This window comes from Miscanthus floridulus, chromosome 10, assembly GCF_019320115.1.
Source record: "Miscanthus floridulus cultivar M001 chromosome 10, ASM1932011v1, whole genome shotgun sequence".
Lineage (NCBI taxonomy): Eukaryota > Viridiplantae > Streptophyta > Magnoliopsida > Poales > Poaceae > Miscanthus > Miscanthus floridulus.
The window spans coordinates 98,637,859-98,657,542 of record NC_089589.1 but is presented as its reverse complement, the minus strand read 5'-3'; the positions used below and the strand labels follow the sequence as shown (position 1 = coordinate 98,657,542).

General features: G+C 41.2%; 1 pseudogene; it reads left to right on the top strand.

Annotated features, from left to right (window-relative positions):
- The first annotated feature begins 1,589 nt into the window (after positions 1-1,589).
- On the top strand, positions 1,590-10,035 carry LOC136487353 (extensin-2-like; annotated as a pseudogene).
- The last annotated feature ends 9,649 nt before the right edge of the window (positions 10,036-19,684 follow it).

Here is a 19,684-nt window from a genome sequence, read left to right as displayed (position 1 = left end):
AATACTCCATCTTTTTCCAATACCTTGGCTAAGATGAATTTTGCCATCTCCGATTGTAGTGGGACGATCTCCATATCTAACTGCCTTTCGTGGTTATATTTCTTGCGCTGTCGTTCAAAAAAGATGATATCCAAAGTGGAATCAGTAAATCATTTTGTTGAATTATTAACAGACACAAATGAAATGAGGATTATACACACCAACTTATTCGCTTCTTCCGATTTCCCACCGATGTAGTGAAGCATTGCCCACATTACATAAAACCCGCATTCATTGTTTCCCGCGGACTGTTTTAGGTACTTCCCCTCTATTTCGACAACCTTGAATGGGACCTGCGTCCCACTGGTATGTCTTCTTTGGACACTATGCAACATTAAAAGGAGAAACATTAGAAAGCGGTATGTGTGACTAGAAAATAATATGTTATTAGAATCGCTTACTAATTCAGCACTGTCACCAGTGCATCCAGTTGATGAAATGGTTTTTTCTTCGAGTCCCATACCTCGATTAGATTTTTAGCAAGATTGACACAAATGAAGACGAAATGGTTGCTGGAATCACATAATCCTAATTATCGAATAATCTTAATGAAAAAAGAAGCATAAAATTAAAAGTAGAGAACACATACTCGTAGTTGTAGGCTAGAAGTATGTGGGTTTTGTTCTTCATCTTGAATTCATCAAAAACAGCAATCAATCTCTCCTACAAGTCTTTCACGTCACTTCCATGGAGGCCTAAACATGTCTTCTCATTGACTCGCAAGGGGTCCAAGAAGCCTATGTTATCCCATTTGCTTTTTAGTATGCAAAAATTTGTTATACACCTACATAAAATCATGGGAATTGGTCAAAAGTTTAACAATTTGTGTCTCGAGAGAGTAGTTAATTTATTGTTTTATTGATGCTTGCGCTATTGGTTATTGTGAACAAAATTACTCTTGAGCATTTTACTGTAATTTAATACATCAGATAGACTAGTTCCGTTGGCGCATTGAAGGCTAGTGCCATTCAGATAGATGATAAGTAAATAAATACATATATACATGTACAAAACAAGTTGCTAGGTTGGTACCGATGGATAGAGATAGCGCAGAGATATAGATATAAATAGATTTTCATTTTTATTATTTTTTTGGACAAAGAGATAGATAGACAGACAAACAGACACATAAACAGAGAGATAGATAGTCATAACTAATAGTTAGGTAGGTAGGCTGACAGACAGACGGACGGACAGACAGACAGACAGACAGACAGACAGACAGACAGACAGACAGACAGACAGATAGATAGATAGATAGATAGATAGATAGATAGATAGATAGATTGATTGATTGATAGATAGATATGGATGTAAATATAAACATAAATATATAGATATAGATAGAGGTAGAAATAAATATGTTTTGACAATAAATCTTACTCGATGTTTTCGGGTACTCCTATATAAACACCTGCACACTAACGCAGAAAACAAATACAGATACAAGGCACACCACTCATCCCTAAACAAGGTGAAACAGGAAAATAAAGAGGAAAAGAGGAAAAGAGTAGTATTGTCCTCTGGCCTGAGTCACCAAGTGCTATACAATGAGGAATGTATACCTGACAAGTGCTATTTTCCTGATACTTATGATCATTTGTTCAACCACTCCATCATGCCAAGGTATATATAGAGAGATATAATTACTTACACTTTGCATTGTCATATATTACTCCCTTCGTTCAAATAATAGCTCGCTTTGTCTTGGTGTTATAAGTCAAACGACTCTAATAACTTTGTCCAAGTTTGTTATGAAAAAAAATCTAAACCAGCACAAGTCCAAATAAAACACACAATACAAACATATGTCATGAAGAATTTAATAAAAGTAATTTGAAGGTTTAGATGTTCAATCATTTTTTTCTCTAAACTTCGTCAAAACTAGAGAAATTTTACTTTCAACAAATCTTGATGGAGCTATAATTTGGAACTGATGGAGTACCAATCAACATGTTTTGATTATTTTGTAATATGTTGGATGCATGTGTAGGCCAAGACCAGCCTCAGGTGGCACACGGTCCTCGTCCCGCCAGGCCTCCTGAGCCACCTTTTACGCCAGTGCCTCATCCCCCAAAGCCTCCTAGGCCTCCTTTTACGCCAGTGCCTGCTCCCCCCAGTCCTCCTGGGCCTCCTTTTACGCCAGTGCCGCATCCACCTGGGTGGATACCCCCACACAGTTTGTTGCAGGCAGAGCAGCCCCACATGGTAGGAGGTTATGGGCCTGCCCCCAGGCCTCCTATGCCTCCTAAGCCGCCAATGCCGCCTCATCCACCTCGACCACCTCCACACAGTTTGTTGGAGGCAGAGGCAAAGTCAGAGACGTGCTACCATAACAATAACAAACTCTCTCCGACTGGCTGCGTGCAGATGTGCAAGAAAAATGGCTTGGAAACCAAACACAGCTACTACATCGAGAGACAGGATGCTAAATGGGAATGCTGCTGCCCACATTAAGCATTGTAACCGCAAGCATCTGTTTGATGGAAAAACAATAAAAATGGTTGTTTTTGTTGCCTAGATGCACATGATGCTATATTTAACTCGTTCCTGCTGCATACAAACACAAGGGCTATGGGCGCCATAGCTCGACAATGAGCGAACTCATCAATTTCTAAAACTAAACAGGGAATGGTGCGGGAAAGTGGACGCCATGCAACTCGCACCCTAATGTTAATTTGTACTAGTAAAAACAATGGATCCATGTAACAACGAACTAAGGGCACTCCTACCACAAGGGGTTTCTTGCCGTTAATGAGGATGCCATTACAGCAAGAGATAACCAAATAAGAAGAGAGACGGAAATGATTTCTCAATGGACAAATGATTATTTCGGCTCTAAAAGGCCAAAGAAACCTTGCATGTTGAGCCATATGGACTCATTCTCATCCATAGGCCCCGCTGCCCCCTTGCTGCCATTAGGATGCTGCTACGACCGTGCTCGCTTGTGATGCCAGTGGAAATGCTGCAGCTTGTTGCCTGCCAAAGCTCCACCTCGGGCATGCGTGCACAGCTGCCACTCAAAGTCACCCTTGGCAATTGCTCTGCTGTGAATGCAGCCATGCTAGACCTTCCGCGTGCCATTCTGCTCACCAATGCTCGAGCCCAATAACTGTTGTGGTCTCATATGACTACTATTAAAAAACGTTTTTTGAAGACTGGCTGTTCTATTTACCGATGTGGGCAAAATTTCATGGCATCACCACAAATGGACTCTCGACATCAGAGATGGTCTACTCATTTTTTAAGACACTTTGAAAAATGACAGCCTCCAAAAATTGATTAACAGTGGCCTGCCTTTGAAAACGTGTCCATTTTTAGAGGAAGACCTTTTAGGAAGCCCGTTTTAGATAATAGGCTTGAAACCCAAAAATACATTACTAGATTCATTTATATATAGCACTTAGGGTTTTGGGGCTCTCACACCACCTATGATGAGGACATCTTCGGATGTACCCGCTGATTCTCCAACCATTACGCAAGGTCCAACGACCCGAGCTTGAATGCGCCAACTAAATTTTGAGGTGAGCTCGTTCTTAGGCGATCCTTTTCATACTTTTAAGAATATACTACTACCTAACGATGTTATATTACTTAGGAACATTGGAGAGGGTCATGAGGAACTTGGAGGAAGAGGTGGAGGCGAAGATGACCAGCAAGGACGTCGAACACGACTTCGAGTCTGCCTCCAAAAATTGATTAACAGAGGCCCGCCTTTGAAAATGTGTCCATTTTTAGAGGAAGACCTTTTAGGAAGCCCATTTTAGATAATATGCTTGAAACCCAAAAATACATTACTAGATTCTTTTATATATAGCACTTAGAGTTTTGGCGCTCCTCCAACGGTGGCACGTGTCCAAGGCGTGCTCCTCTAGAGGCAGCGCGCAGCCCGGCTGCCCTCCGGTGGCGCCCAGGGCCATATCAGCCTAGAAGGGTCTATCGCGCGGCCCAAGCACTCCTCCAGCGCCGCCCATGGTCAGATCCACTGATGAGGGTCCAACGCATGGCCTGAGCACTCCTCCGGTGGCGCACATGGCTAGATCTGCCAAGGAAGGTGCATCACTTGGCCTGAGCGCTCCCCTGTCAACGACAGCCGCATTAGGAGAGGGTGCGGGCTGGGAAAAGGTGGCGTTGGTGGATCTAGGCAACTGCAGGCAGCAGCTCGATGGAGAGCACTAGGGGCAAGTATGGTGGTGGCGGTGGCTTGACTGTGGGCTCAGTTCGGCTCGGTGGAAGGCTCTATTTGGGCTTCGTGTTGGGCTCCGCTGCTAATTTTTTTCAATGGATTTTGAGAGACAGGCACGAAGCACCACCTTTGTTGGTCGTGATTAATAGTGACCCTTGGGTGGAGGCACCTTGCCTGCCTCTGTAAATGATTTTTTGATAGTCTTCGATAGTCTTCTGTGTGCTAGTGTGAGCCACTCATCACCATGCTGACTCGATGCCCACGCTTGCCCCTGAGAGCACCATGCCACTTCCATGCACCTAAACTACTATGGAAATAGTCTTTCTAGGTGACTAGAAAGGTTTTATAGATGTGGATGCTTCATCTGCATTTATCCATGTGTCACTAAAAGTCAGTTACTTCTAGAGTCAGTTTTCTAGTTGTCCCAAGAAATAGGTTTTTATAACTGGCCGGGAACATGAGCCGCCTCTAAAAATGAATTTCTAGAGACGCCAATGGTTCCCAGCTACCTCTACAGTATATTCCTGCCAAAATTAAAAGTTCAAATTTCAAATTAAAAACACGTATGATGTGTGTATGTATATGTATGTTGGTTTTTTCTAGAGAATGTCACATGTTCTTCTCACTATGTGTCTTAGGTTTTTACCTCGCAATGTAGATGACTGTTTTGCAGGCAGGGAATAGGAAGTGTAGCACACGGAACACATATGCATACTAGTTTAAGTACAGGATACCCTATGTCTAGTGGAGAATCGATCTCCTACCTCATATGCTCGAGTGCTTATATGGACGCTAATGAGAATTTCGACTACTAACTAGATCTAACGAGATACTGATCGAGTCTCCCAACCTCACCTTATATTGTCCAGGAGGTAGGGCTACAAACAGAATTGCAACCGGTTACATGCATGGTTTCCTAATTTATTACAAGGAAATCTGTCGGATCCTATTGGACCAACATTAAAATCTTGGCTTCCAAGCCTCCTCCATCGGTACCTTGTTTTCAATTTGATGTTAGATAAGGGTTCAGTGGGGAAAGGAATCCAAGCCACCTCGTCTTCCTTAGCCTTCCTGTTCTGCTAGTGATTCCAGGATGTGTAGATCAGCACCATCCAATCCACTTACCCGATCTTTGTGGTTCGCCTATAGAATCGGATGCGGTGGAGTTCTTCTCCAAACACACAATTCTTTCTTCCTCTTTGAAGTCCTTGTGTTGAATGGATATATCGAGCATCCAATGTGTCGTGCATGACCTTGTGTTCTTGCTTCCCAGTCATGGTCCGAAGACCCGGTGGGGATCTAGGTGTGCTTGCATATATGCAAATTGTCCCCCACATTCTCGGTCCTGACTAGCCCCTCAAGCCTCCGTGCTCTCTTCAACCATAGGTGTAGGCAAAGCACATGATTGAAATGAAACCGAGTGTCAGGCAGCCCTATACATGGAAGGCCTTTGTTATTTTACACCTTGTGACCCATCGAAGGTCTTTGTTATTGTACATTGAGCACAATAATTTATATCGAATAAATGAAGTTCTGATTGGTGAACCTTTATCCGAATGGCTCTAGTGTTTCCTTGAATCTATGTAGTATTTCTTTGAGTAGATCAAGTACATAGATTGGGTAAAAGCAGCGTTAGTCGATAACGTCGTTTGGGTCGTGGCTCAGTCGCAGACCGACAGAGTCAAAATGCCATACATCGAGTACAACTTCATTTGAGTGACACACATCGAGGATACCTTTTGTCTGGTACATCGAGTACCTCCTAGACCTGGGTTGGGGCTTATCAGTAGAGTTAACTTACAAACGGGTCATAAGATCTTTATCGACTTAGGTTGCATTTCAAATAAAAGATGGGTCAGATGGTACCCTTAGAGGAATCGTCAATTGACATGTAGCATTTTGCGAAACATGCAGCGAGGCCTACCACTTGTCGATCTAAGAACGTGATGAACAGTGGCGCCTGGGTACTTAACATCGGGTATCTAGCTCAGGAGTCCTAGTTGTGGCACACCATCAAACTCAAGTCAATTATCAAGTAGTGTACTTGTCCAAATTGATCGATCGCTTTTTGGGTTCCCTCGTGGGCATGCTCACAGGATCGATTAGAAGCTCGCTTGAGTTCCGTGGCCGTTTCTGGATAGTCGCGTATCACAGTTTTAGGATACTTTTCGCTTGTGGTGATTGGGCCAGCTTAAGCTATCTAATCGTTTGGGACTAGTGAGGAAACACATTCGATTACATGGAAGTTGGCATTTAACTTCCATCAATCAGCATTTGGCGACAAGTTCTGAATTTACCGCTACATAGTCGGACAATCTATTAATGCTAAATAAGTTATATGGTTGCAGAAGAAAATAGTTGATTTTCTACTTCTCTAGCTCGATCATAACTTATTTTATGGTTGCCCTAGATAAGTCTATTTGGTTTTACTATTACGAGAGCCAAAATTCATACGTTCTAGACATCCACATTAGGTCCTACGGTGGTAGGTGAACAAAGTAGTATATTTATGGCTGTGGATGAACAAGGTAGTAAAATTATGGCTTTATGCCTGCGCTATTGGTTATTGCAACAAAATTACTCTTCAGGGTCTTACTGTAATTTAGTACATAAGATAGACTAGTGCCGTTGGCACATTGAAGGCTAGTGCCATCTAGATACATGCTAAATAAATAAATAAATACATATATACATACAAAAAACAAATTGCTAATTAGGTACTGATAGATAGACATAGAGCAGAGATATAGATATAAATAGATTTTTTATTTTTATTATTTTTGGAGAAATAGATAGATAGACAGACAAATAAACAGAGCGATAGATAGTCACAACAAATAGTTAATTAGGTAGTAGAGATAGAGATTGAGATAAAAATGGAGTTAGAGATATAAATATAGATATAGATATAGATACAGATATAAAAATAAATAGACATAGTAGTAGATGGTGGTAGAAATAAATAAATTTGGACAATAAATCTTACTACATGTTTTGGGGTACTCCTACATAAACACCTGCACACTAGCAAAAAAAAGAAATAAAGATACAATGCACACCACTCCTGATCCCTAAAAAAGGTGAAACAGGAAAATAAGGAGGAAAAAAGAAAAGAGTAGTATTGTCCTTTGGCGTCAGTCACCAAGTGCTAGACAATGAGGAACTTATACCTGACAAGTGCTATTTTCCTGATACTTATGATCATTTATTCAACCACTCCATCATGCCAGGGTATATATATAGACAGATATAATTACTTATACTTCGATATTACTCCCTTTGTTCAAATAATAGTTCGCTTTGGCTTTGCGTTATAAGTTATGAATGACTCTAATAGGTAAACGACTCTACTAACTTGGTCCAAGTTTGTTATGAAAAAATATAAACTAGTACAAGTCCAAATAAAATACACTATCAAACCATATGCCCTAAAAATTTAATAAAAGTAATACGAAGGTTTAAATGTTCGAGAATTTTTCTCTAAACTTGTTATTTTGATTATTTTGTATTATTGTTGACGGTCACTAATATCAATTATAAACCGTCAACATATCCTATATATATATTTAATTCCATCACCAAACATAGATAAAGGGGTTTAAACTAATGAATTCCCTTAACTTTGGTGAATATGTAAATGCAGGAGGATCTATCCAGAAAACAGACCCTGGGACCACCGTCATACACTCCAAATAGGCAAACTGACATCAACAAGTAAATCGACTCGCGAAACCTGCGGAAAACAACTCAAGACAGATTCCAAAAGCTTCCACCGGAAGGAGGGGCCCACCTATCACAGAGACAGGCCGGTCGGCTCCACCTTTAGGCCGGTCGGCCTATGGGGCCCACATGTTAGCCTACCCTTTCTACGTCAGTTTTCCACTGCCTTAAAGATCAAATGTACGTCGTTGCTCATGGTCGGCTTGATACGATGGCTCAGAATTGATGGTTCCCCATATATATAGCAGCCCCGACCCCCCTCCCTAAAGCCATCCTAAAACCCTAATTCATATCCTCCTCATCTGGATCAGAGCTAGCTATTAAGAGAAGATTAGTCCCCTATAGGATCTAGTCTTGTAAATAGAAATAGTGAGAGAAGAGTTTGTAGGAAGTGCCGGCCTGTCGGTGCTCTCTCTATGGCTTGTACCTTAGCGGATCCAAGTTCTACTTCAGCTTGCTACTAAGATTTCTCTAGTAATAAACTTCTAATTCAAGTAAGTAATTTGTTTATATTGTTCATCAGGTTCGCGACTCTATTGAGTTCTTTATTCCTGTTCTAGAGGGAGAAAGGTAGTAATTGTGGTGTAAGTATGGTGCTTAGACATTCGTTACTCGTGGATGCACCCTGCATTCCAGACCGGTGGTAGATCGCTAGTGTGACACTCTCGTTGAGTCCTTCATAGTCCACCTCCCGTCTGTAGGCCAAGTAGTACCCGGTTAGTACAAAAAGCATCCTCTGATGGTGTCTTTCCTTAGTAATGTTCTTAGTTGAATAGTAGAAGACATAGCTTACCCAAGTCAGAACTAGAGAACCCTAGTTATCCTCTGTACGCTCCTGTTTATCCTTAGCCTTGTTGCTACCCCTGGTTAAGTTAGATTGTAGTTAATCTCACATGTTTTCCTGTGGATACGATACATGGAATACTTCCAGGTGAAAGCTACTAGTGGTATCCAGTGCGCTTGCGGATCTTTTCTATGTGCCTTAATAAATATCAACAATTATGTTGCATGCATTTCTAGGCCAAGACCTAGCTCAAGGCATGGCATCATCACCATAGGTCGCCACCACCGCCACCACTGGTATAATCACCACCACGTAGTTTGTCTAAAATGTCGCACCATCACCACCATGGGTCACCTCTGCCACTGCCAATGCGATCATCACCACCTACGCAGTTTGACAGAGACATTACACCATCATTACCACAGGTCGCCACCGCCGCAATGAGTGCCATCGTCACCACCACGCCATTTGTTTGAGAAGTCGCACCATCATCACCACAAGTCACCTCCGCCACTGCCAGTAACGTCATTGCCACCAAGAAGTTTGTTTGAGACATCACATTGGCACCACCACAGGTCACCACCACCACCACCTGGTGCCATTCTCCCCACCACACCATTTGCTGAGACATCACACAATCATCACCATAGGTCACCACCACTACCACTGCCTATGCTGTTGTCACAACCACGTCCTTTGTCTGAGAAATCTCACCATCATCATCACCACAAGTCGCCACCACCACCACCTTTGGCGCTGTCACTACCATGCCGTTTGTCTAAGACATCACACCATCATCATCGCCATAGGCCACCACCTCTGCCACCAATGCCATCGTCACCATGCCATATGTTTGAGAAATCACACCATCATCACCATAGGTCGTCTTCGCCACCACCAGTGTTGTCAACACCACGCCATTTGTCTGAGATGTCGCACCATCATCACCACAGTTTGCCTCCACCATCGCTAGGGACGTCATCACCACCACACATTTTGTCCGAGACGTCACACTGGCATCACCACAGGTCACCGCCGCCGCCACCAGTGCCGTTGTCACCACCACGTAGTTTGTCTGAGACATCACGCCATCATCACCATAGGTCACTGCTACCACCACTAGTGTCGTTGTCACCACCACGCTATTTGTCTGAGACGAAGCACCATCATCGCCACGAGTTGACTCCGCCACCACCGCCGATGCCATCTTCACCACCATGTCGCTTATTTGAGACATCCCACCATCATCACCACTGGTCGCCTCCACCACCGCCAGTCCCATCAGCAACCACCACATAGTGTCTAAGACGTTATCACCAAACTAAAGTCAAATAAAGCTAAAGTCTGTAACATGGTACCGCTACAATAACAGATTTGTTTTTGACTCATGATTACAAGACATGTGCACGATAAACGACATTGAACTCAAACAAGCTACTTTTTGTTGCATACATGCTGTTGCCCACATTAAGCACGGTAATGAGGATTTGTTTGATGCGGACTCAATAAAAGATGGTTGTTTTTGTTGCATACATGCTGCTATATTTCGTTCCAGATGCACATGATACACTAACCTATTTAGATCACTAATATTATCTGGATTTGTAACCATAATCTAATTAATAGGTCTACAATTATACGATTACACCGATTATAATTAGGAAATGTCTGAAAGCCAAAACTCATGGATCGCACATTCATCTGGAACTAGACATACTAGGCATATAACGACTTGTGGTGATTATACAAGGGCACGTCGTTTCATGCAAAACATGTATAAAAACCACAGCAATGGTAAGTGATAAAAAAAAATCAAAATATGTATTTACACGATTCAAACTAAAACCTCAATGTTCACGTTGTCTCAAGCATCCGTACCATCTGAGCTATGCAAAACTTATAATTATACAATTGATACTATTCTTTTAGCTATACAATTTTGAATCTTATTTGCATATTTGACACTATAAGAGCTCTAATGAAAAAGTTATTAATTGCAAAGATGTAGATCTTGTCAAGCATTACAACTTTGATGTTGATTCTGTCTCCATTCAATATTGGTAACCATCTCAAATCTTATCCGAAAACTAGTATTGAATACTTGGACATGTAAACCATCTCAAATTAAAATTTTGTTAGGAGTCAACAATTTGGATACAAAGTTTTTCTTGATCTAACATCATGTAAAAAGTAAACCAACATCATTACTTGAGATCTGCTTGTGCTTCCATACAAGCACTCCTCGCACACTAAAATAGAACGGGCAGATATACAACGCCTAGCAAGAAAGGTTAGATTATTATCGATCTAGTTTTTTCTGGCAATGTGATGAGCATAATAAAAGATAGACTAGCTAAATGGAGTATCCTTTGCAAGCTGAAAAGTATGAAGGGTTTAGGGATTCTAAATTTGGATGTTCAAAACAAGTGCCTGCTTAGCAAATGGTTGTTTAAGCTTTTAGAACGAAGAGGGCCTTTGGCTGGATGTTCCGAAAAGAAACTACGTACGTAAAGGACAAGAGTTTTTACCCACATAGTGTGGAGTCCGGGGGATTCTTATTTTTGGGGCGGGTCTGATAGAGGTGAAGGACCTCGTGCTTCAAGGTATGTTATATTTATGGTTAACAGTGCACACCAAACTATATTTTGGGAGCACACATGGATAGAGCAAATGCAGTTAAGGATGAGGTTTCCAGACCTATACAGAATTCTGAGGACAAAAAATGTTTTTGTAGCAAAAGTACTAGGTTCTACACCTCTGAACGTTTTGTTTAGGAGGGCGATAGTCGGTGACAGGCTAAGACGTTTAGGAGGGCAATAGTAGGTAACAGGCTAAGGGAATGGCTCAAGCTGGTTTCTTTAGTGTTGCCAGTTGCGTTAAATAATAACAATGATAGTGTAACATCCAGAAAAAAAAATAATTAACCTGTCTTTGGGCCTAATGGGCTTAGAGTGGGAGAAAATAAAGGCCTAATTAGAGTCCAACCTAGAGAAGAGGAAAGGGAGAAACAAAAACGAAACTGACGGGGTCGCCATTACCAACATTATTTTTGGATCGTTCCCCAAGAGGAGCATCTGTGGCCGCCGTCGCGAGGTTCATCTTGGTTGGTGCGAATCGATCGGTGGGGAAGCACCTCAGGTTGTCTGTAATCCTTTTCCCTGCTGTTTGCTTCTGCCTCAAGTCCATCTGTCGTTCAATGAGTGCAGACCCTTGCTGCCGCGTTGGAAGCAAGCAGCAGTCGTGGCAACAAAGCTGGCAGGAAAGAGAGCTCTGCCAGATCGTGAGAGGTATGAATAAAAATGTGGGATCCTGTATCTTTGCCGCCTTAGGATGATGATTAGGGCTAATCATCTGGAGATCTCGTACTGGTCATGTGGATGAGTTGCAGTTTCTCTCGTCTAGTGTATTGCAGGTCAGATCTCTGTTTTCTTTTCTTTAGGGTGCCAAAAATCTAAATCCAGATAAAGTAAGCAGTATGATTATTTGAGGGGAAATTTATTTTATCTCTCCAAAGGTTACACAAACTTTGAAATTGGCCGATGGAACAGGGAACTATGCATTTGAGGTCCGGCTGTTTTCACACCTTTTCACACTAGTTAGGAAACGGCACAGTTACTTTGTGTCCTAGACTAAAAATAGTATAAGGCCGAATTAAATTTTGCTGCCATATAAAAATAGTTATGAAAATAACAAGGTATCTGCCCTGAAAATAGACATGTGGCTGTTTGGCAATATATATTCTTATTTTAAGGTTTTCTTTTGCAACTAGAAAAGGTGAGGAGTATGATCGACTAAACGTAGGGACGTGTATTTATTCTTTACATGACATATGTGTTCTTTATTGACTAGTTACAAATATTTGTCTTTACCGTTCTTAGACACGCTCGTCAAGATCATTTTCTTCGGTGAAAAGGCAAGTAACGTAGGGGTGTGGCTCATGCTATGTTTATATTCATGTCTTGCATTCTTTTCAAATAAAATACAGGAAGACCAATAATATACATTGTTCATGGATTTATTTATAATGTCGATGTCGGTTGTCGCTATGAGATGATTGTAACACCCGGTTTCCAGGACAAAGCCGAATGCACACCATATGTGAGCCCTGGAAATCGAATCTCACATATAGCTACAAATGAAGGGGCAGTATCAATTCATAATGCTTAGTATATAGCGAACTTAGCAAAAGAGATAACCTTAGAAAGCAATCAATGGATAGACAACTCTGATCTCCGGGTGCAGACTTCACTCCACTGGATCCAACTGACTGGTTGATCACAAGCCTAACTCCTTCAGACTCTAGCAAACTGATATCCAGCCTGAGGTGTGGGGGAAATTACAAGGGTGAGTCCATGTCGAACTCAGCAAATATAACATGGGGTTTATGAGGTTCAAATAGCTGACACTGGTTGAACTGCAAGTAGCTTTTAAGTGTATGATCAAGTTTTAGCATTTATTAGCAACAAGGTAGCACCATAGTTCCCATAACACATGATCATTATACAAGAACAATAAACAGCTCAAAGACAACTTAGTTAAGCACAATTAAACAAGAGCTCATTTATGGTGTAAGAATCCCTTGGCCGCTCGTGACCAGTGAGCACGGCTAGTATACCAGTTTATTAACTCTGCGCAGAGGTGTACACTTTCACTGTGAGTCATGATTCTCAAATGCCCGGGTTAGCTAGGCCCAAAACACAGAGAACCATATAAAGCCACTCAAAAGTTCGTCTAACAGGGAAGGGTCCGCAGGGTCATCGGATATAGGAACCCCCTTCCAAAAATAAAAGGCCGCTTCCATAGCTAGGCTCAATAGGACAGAGGCTGTCCTATACCCAACTCGCAGTATCCTCTAAGCCGGCTAGAAAAGGTCTTCTAAGCAACTAGAGCCAGAGCCATGTAGCTCTCACAGATGTACTGTAAGTTCCGGATGATCACTTACAAATGAGTCCTCATGGAGAGGGAATTTAACCCTCCTGTTGTTGCTAACAAGTCATCTTTTATAGTTTATAGCTCAATTATTAATCAAGTATCAAGATCATGGTCAATGTTAAGCGCTAGCAAAAGTAATACCCAAATGCACAGATCTCGAGGTTTCAAGGTATTCAGTAAACAATTTCTAGGGAATCCTATAAAGGGTATCAAGGTGGACACATACATATGAAATTTAGTGGTTAAAGTGAATAGGACATCAAGGATGTTCCCATGCTATACTTGCCTCAAATATAGATCCTTCTTCAAGTCTAAATCTTCAAAGAACTTCTTCCTTCCTAACCAGCAGCTTCTAGATCACAAACTTCTTCTCGATCATCACGCAAAGCTCACCGACTGGACATATGATCATAAAGCACCACACAAGCATCCGAACAAACATGCATTGCAAACATAGTAGATTAGAGCAATGCACCAATCAATAAAAAGGTTTGAAAACCAACCTACGCGTTGCTATGATCACACAAACTGCGAGAAACACTCTAATCGGAACTACGATGAACAAGAAACGACGTCCGGGAGTTTTATATTATAAAAGAAAAGAAGGACCTCCATGCTTGATTTATTTTAGCTAAACAAAACCATGTGAAGTTTATTAATTCAGATTAGTCAAATCATGTTTAATCCAAAAGTCGAGTTAGGATTAGTCATTTTTTTATTAATAAATATAGACAGTATAATTTAAGTCAAAGTATACTTAAATTTTCAAAGATGAAAGGACACGTGAGAACATCTGTTCCGATTATATGTAATGCATTTTTGAGCTAAGAAGAATTAAAAAACATATTTTTATTAGCAATTAAGCAAATTAATATTTTGTTTATGAAATGCCATGGTGCAGAACCTATGTTTGCTCTTATTTCAGAATATTGGTAGCATGCACACTAATCAAATTAGTATTTAATTTATAAAACTTTTAAAAACATGTGACATGAAAAATGTTGACACTAACAAACCGATTCACGTCAAGACTAGCGCAACAAGATTGAACTAAAATGAAAGTTAGATGTGAAAACGAAGGATTAAAGGATGATAGATAAAGGCTTACAAGAAAGTATAAGTGTGGACAGGTATTCTCCCATTGGCCAATTGCTTGCTTGTTTAACTTCTGAAAGCAGATGGACTGTTACAGGGCTGGACTCGGCTGACAGCTTGACATACGGAGGCATGCAGTCAAGCGAACACTAGTGATGATCGGAGATGACATTCACAGATATACGTACAAAAAGGGAGGAGTTTAGTAGCCTACCGTGTGGCCGGGCAGCAAAATTGTGACATCGATCAGAGAGCGGGACGAACCGGCATCAATCAGCGATGGACATGTTAGACAGCTAAACAACGGCCTCGGCAACGTGCTACCTGTGGAGATGTATGTACACGTCCAGGCATGTCAGGCGGCAGCAATCCTGGGCGGCAGGAAGATAGTATGACACGCCGCGGCGGTGGGCATAGGATGTATGAAAAATAATTAACTGAAACAGGATCGTGAGAAAGCAGGGTTAACATAAAGGCAAAACAAGAAAGGATGCTGGACTTCGAATTCTCAGCAACAGAACTGATGGAATCACCAATGGCTGGACGTGGTGAAGGTCACACGATCGAGCTGGAGCATTCTTGGAGCACGGAGATCCAGCTGCGAGCAGACGATGACGGATGACTAGTACATACACTCGATCAAGCCGAGGCAAGATGACAAGTGGCATTCTTTCTGGCTTCCTTGGGGCGATGGATGTACGTCGGCAGATTTCCATTGGAGCTCGATAGTCAGCAAACTTGGCTTCCTCACCTGCTCGGGCAGGGAGAGCACACAGCCAGACATGGCGACAAGCACGTGGTAGGTGCGTGCATACTGCAGATTGGATATAAGACGCAAGGGATGTTGCCAAACATTCAGCATATAAGTCACGTACGTGGATAAAGAGAGCTTGCATAATACATAGGCTACATGGTTAGCATACGTGATCAAGAGAATCAGCGACCGGACAAGCGAACAGACAAGATAAAGAGGGTTTGTGTGCAAGAGCTCACCATGTCTCAAAGACAAAGGACGTACAACGACGTCAGGTGGCAGGGTGGAACATAGAGGCGGCAACCAAGTGCCTTCTCCTCACGTGATGGAGACCAGCAGCATGGTTCGCACCAAGATGCATGTAGATGATGTGGTGATGGCAGCAACGTTGGCTCCTTAAGAGGTGGTAGCGGCTACAGAGCCAACTGAGGTGTCAGCGAACGACACGGAGGCTGCCATGGCGACCTGACGGTGACCAACGTTTATTAGTTGCAAGGCGTTGGAGACGACGTAGTATAGAGAAAAGACTTTTCAGGAATTCCCAAACTAGGGGCTCCTTTTACAATGGTTATGAGGTGTTTTGCTCAAGGTATTGGTACATATATATATAGGGCGGAGAACTCCCCACATCTACATCAACTAGCAATATGGTACTAATTGATGTTGCACCCTCCACCTTTACTAATAGGCCTAATTAATTATTAAAGCCCATTAGTAAATAAAGACAAGGGCCTTTGGGCATGAGGAAATCTGAGATATTTTATTATTTCGGAATTAATTAATTTTATGGATAAAATAATTCTAGAAAAGTCCAGAATTGAATTTTAAGCCACGAAAAATACTCTGAAGGCTTCGAAAATTCAGGGAAAATTCTCAGAGATATTTTAGAACAAGACGAACCCAAATAAAGTATTTGGAGCTTATGAAAAGATATTTTGGAGCATTTAAAAATTAGATTATGCTCACAAACAAGTGGAAACAAGTTCCGGAAAAAGCCGAAGAAATTCCCGAGGTGTTCGTGGAGATAGGTTGATGAATGGTGAGCAGAAAGAAGTGAATTGGATTTTATGAAAAGAATTTTGGGATACTTCTCAAGCAGATATTAAGTTGGGAAACAAGGAATTTGATCGGTGAGAAAGACTAAGAATTGCTGGAGAAAGATGATCGACTTACTAAACGCATTTTTAAAATCTTTTCTCACAACATGAAATAAATCAACAACCAAGCATCACATCAAGCAATAGCCCGTCAAATTAATTTGGAAAAGCTTGAAAATTCACATTTTTCCTATAACTCAATTTACGCTAGTTCAAACTAAGATTGGTAAATTTTATCCAAATATCAAAACATTTATTTTAATTAGTGTTTTCTATGCACAACCCAAAATTAGAAATTTTGGGGTGTGACAATTCTACCCCACTTAACAGGAATCTCGTCCCGAGATTCGAAGAGACTAGAGAGAAAGATAGGACGGATCTTCATGCCTCCACACTCCTTTGATTGGCGATTCATGAGATGTAAAAACAAGGATCGGGGATACACAAGCGATGACAAGATGGATAGAGATAGTTCTTGAGTACAAGCCTGAACACCAAAAGGATGATAGCTCAAAGTAAAGACCAATCCTCATGAATACCCGAGCTCCAAGTGAAAATGCATATATATGCATTTCATATTTAGTTAATGGCTGGCCACCGCCATCGTGCAATGACTAGTACTGGTACTTGGAGTTGCATGAGAGGTTGGCACCGTCCAACGTAAAACTCTCAATGGAGTTGCATCCTAGCATGCATACATCATTTACTTGATGTTCTGGAGAATATCAATATCTGGACGTTGTGATACTCTAGTCCTATGATAATGTTTGGATGTGGCTTCAATATGGAGTTGCATAATTTATTTGTTTGTTACCTTTCTCATCATTATGGATGTTCATATGTTTTTCAAATCTAATAACTCAAAATTTGTGAGATGCGCCTATATTCATAGCCTTTGCTTGCTGAGTTTATCTCACCCCTTTATTTCTTTACAGGTGTCTAATCATTTCTGTCAAGCATGATGGGCTTGGGACTTAGATGCATGCACGGCGGTGTTACAGATAGTTTCATATGGTTAGTAAAAGAAGAATGGAGTGTTCCCAACACAAACGTTATATAGGGAAGTAATGAAGAAAGAAAAAATCTCTGGGAAAGTAGTGTTCTAGAAGGCGAAGATACCTCTGAAGGTAAAGATTTTTCTCTGGTATTTAAAGAGTGGCGTATTCCTCACGACGGATAATCTTGTAAAGAGATGTGTAAAGGGGATACTAGTTGTAACTTCTGCAGTTTGGAGGAGACCGTGCAACATCTCTTTTTTGATTCTCTCTTGGCGAGATCTGTGCGGAATTCCTTGCTAATCGCTTTTAATTCTTCAACCACCTATTGGGACGCCTCGTATGTTTTGTGTTTGGATAAGGAGCTTTCCTCCAAGTTTGAGGGATCTGATCATAGTGGGGCTAGCAGCAATTTGCAGGGTTTTGTGGTTGAATAGAAATGATGTAGTGTTCAACAGAAATTTTTTTAATTCTTGCTTGCAGGTAATCTTCATGTGGGGCCAACTGGATCAGACATTGTTCGCTGCTGTCTAAAGAGGAAGCGAGAAGAGCATTGAAGGATGGGTGCAAGCGCTGGGAAATACTGGTGTTACAAGTGTTTGGGGAACATGGTTGGCGTCATCAGAGAATGAATAAGGACTGTGCCTCTTTGCTGTTTGGTCTCAGATGATTCGGTTTAGTTTGGACCTGGTCAAGTTTGGTAGTTGAGGGTTGTTTCTGTGGTTGTAAAGTACTGCTAGTACTTTTGGGTACTTTGTATTTTTATTTTGACAAACAATTATTTTAAGAAATAAAATCAGTAAAAATAAATTAAGGGAAGTGAAGCGTAGATTAGTAATAGGCGAGCTTTAACGGAGAATAATGTGTAGGTACCTTTTCTTATGGAGAACCTTTGACCGCACGACCCGACGTCCACACACGTCCTGAAAAAAAGAAGACTAGTCCACACTACGCAATCAGTAGAATATGCAGGTTCCAGAAAGAAACACTACTGCTTGTTCTGCAGTCTGAATTTTTTACATCTAAAAGTAATTAACTCTCGGATGATTGATAGGTACCGGTCCCACATGTTTTGGTACTCGTCCCTCGTGTTTTGGTACATCCCGGTACTTTTCCGTACTGTTTGTCTAGTACTTCGTATTTTTCCACCAGTCCTGATCTGAACCAAAGGAAGGTCCACATTTTTTCCAACCACCCTAAAACTTGTATTGGTAGTTTTGTTTAATATTGTTTCTGCTCAGTGGAACTTGGTCTAAGAACCCGCTTTTCTGTTTCAGGACGGTTATACTCATTCATTCGTGGATGGGGGAGACCGGAATATTTTTATTCCTTTACCTAAAAAATACCAAGTTTGGTAAACAACGACTACTGCAGGGGATAATACAATCTATCATTAATGCTACCTAGCTATAATTGGGTGCTGTAACACCCCAGGTGTTTGCCACCAGTTAAGCAATGTGTTTGAGCTCAAACATGGCATGTTAAGTGGTGATGAAGGTGTCAAGATCAAATCTACAAGAGTGAGCTCCAACTTAAACTTGGGCAACACACCTTTGCTTGTATATTGGCCATTTTCAGATATATACCTAAGTAATGTTGAAGGTGCTTCTTTCATGTGTCTCACATCAATATCCATCTATATTGATCCCTGGAAAAGTTCCAATGAAGTTTGGAATAAAAAAGTCATACGAAATGATAAGTTATATCCTTATTGGAATGGCTTTACTAAGTGCTTGAATTGCACTATTAAGTGAATGGAAATGTAGTTCATCAACCAAACCTTGCAACCTTGCCCAAATGACTCTAGATGAACTCTACAATAAAAGTCATGAAAGGTTCATGTTGGAAAAATGCCAAGAAAATGCTCCAATGGATCAAAAAGGATAATCTAAGCTTTATCGTGATCCTACTTTGGTCAAAGTAGAACTGTAGGTTCTATACAAGCTTTGATGTTGGACCTTAAATAAAAGTTGTAGTTCATATTATGTAAAAGAAACTTTGTTTTTGCACTAAGACCTAGAGCAGCTTGAAAATAATTCAAACAGAGGTCACAAGATTGAATCTACTGCAGTTTTCAGCGCT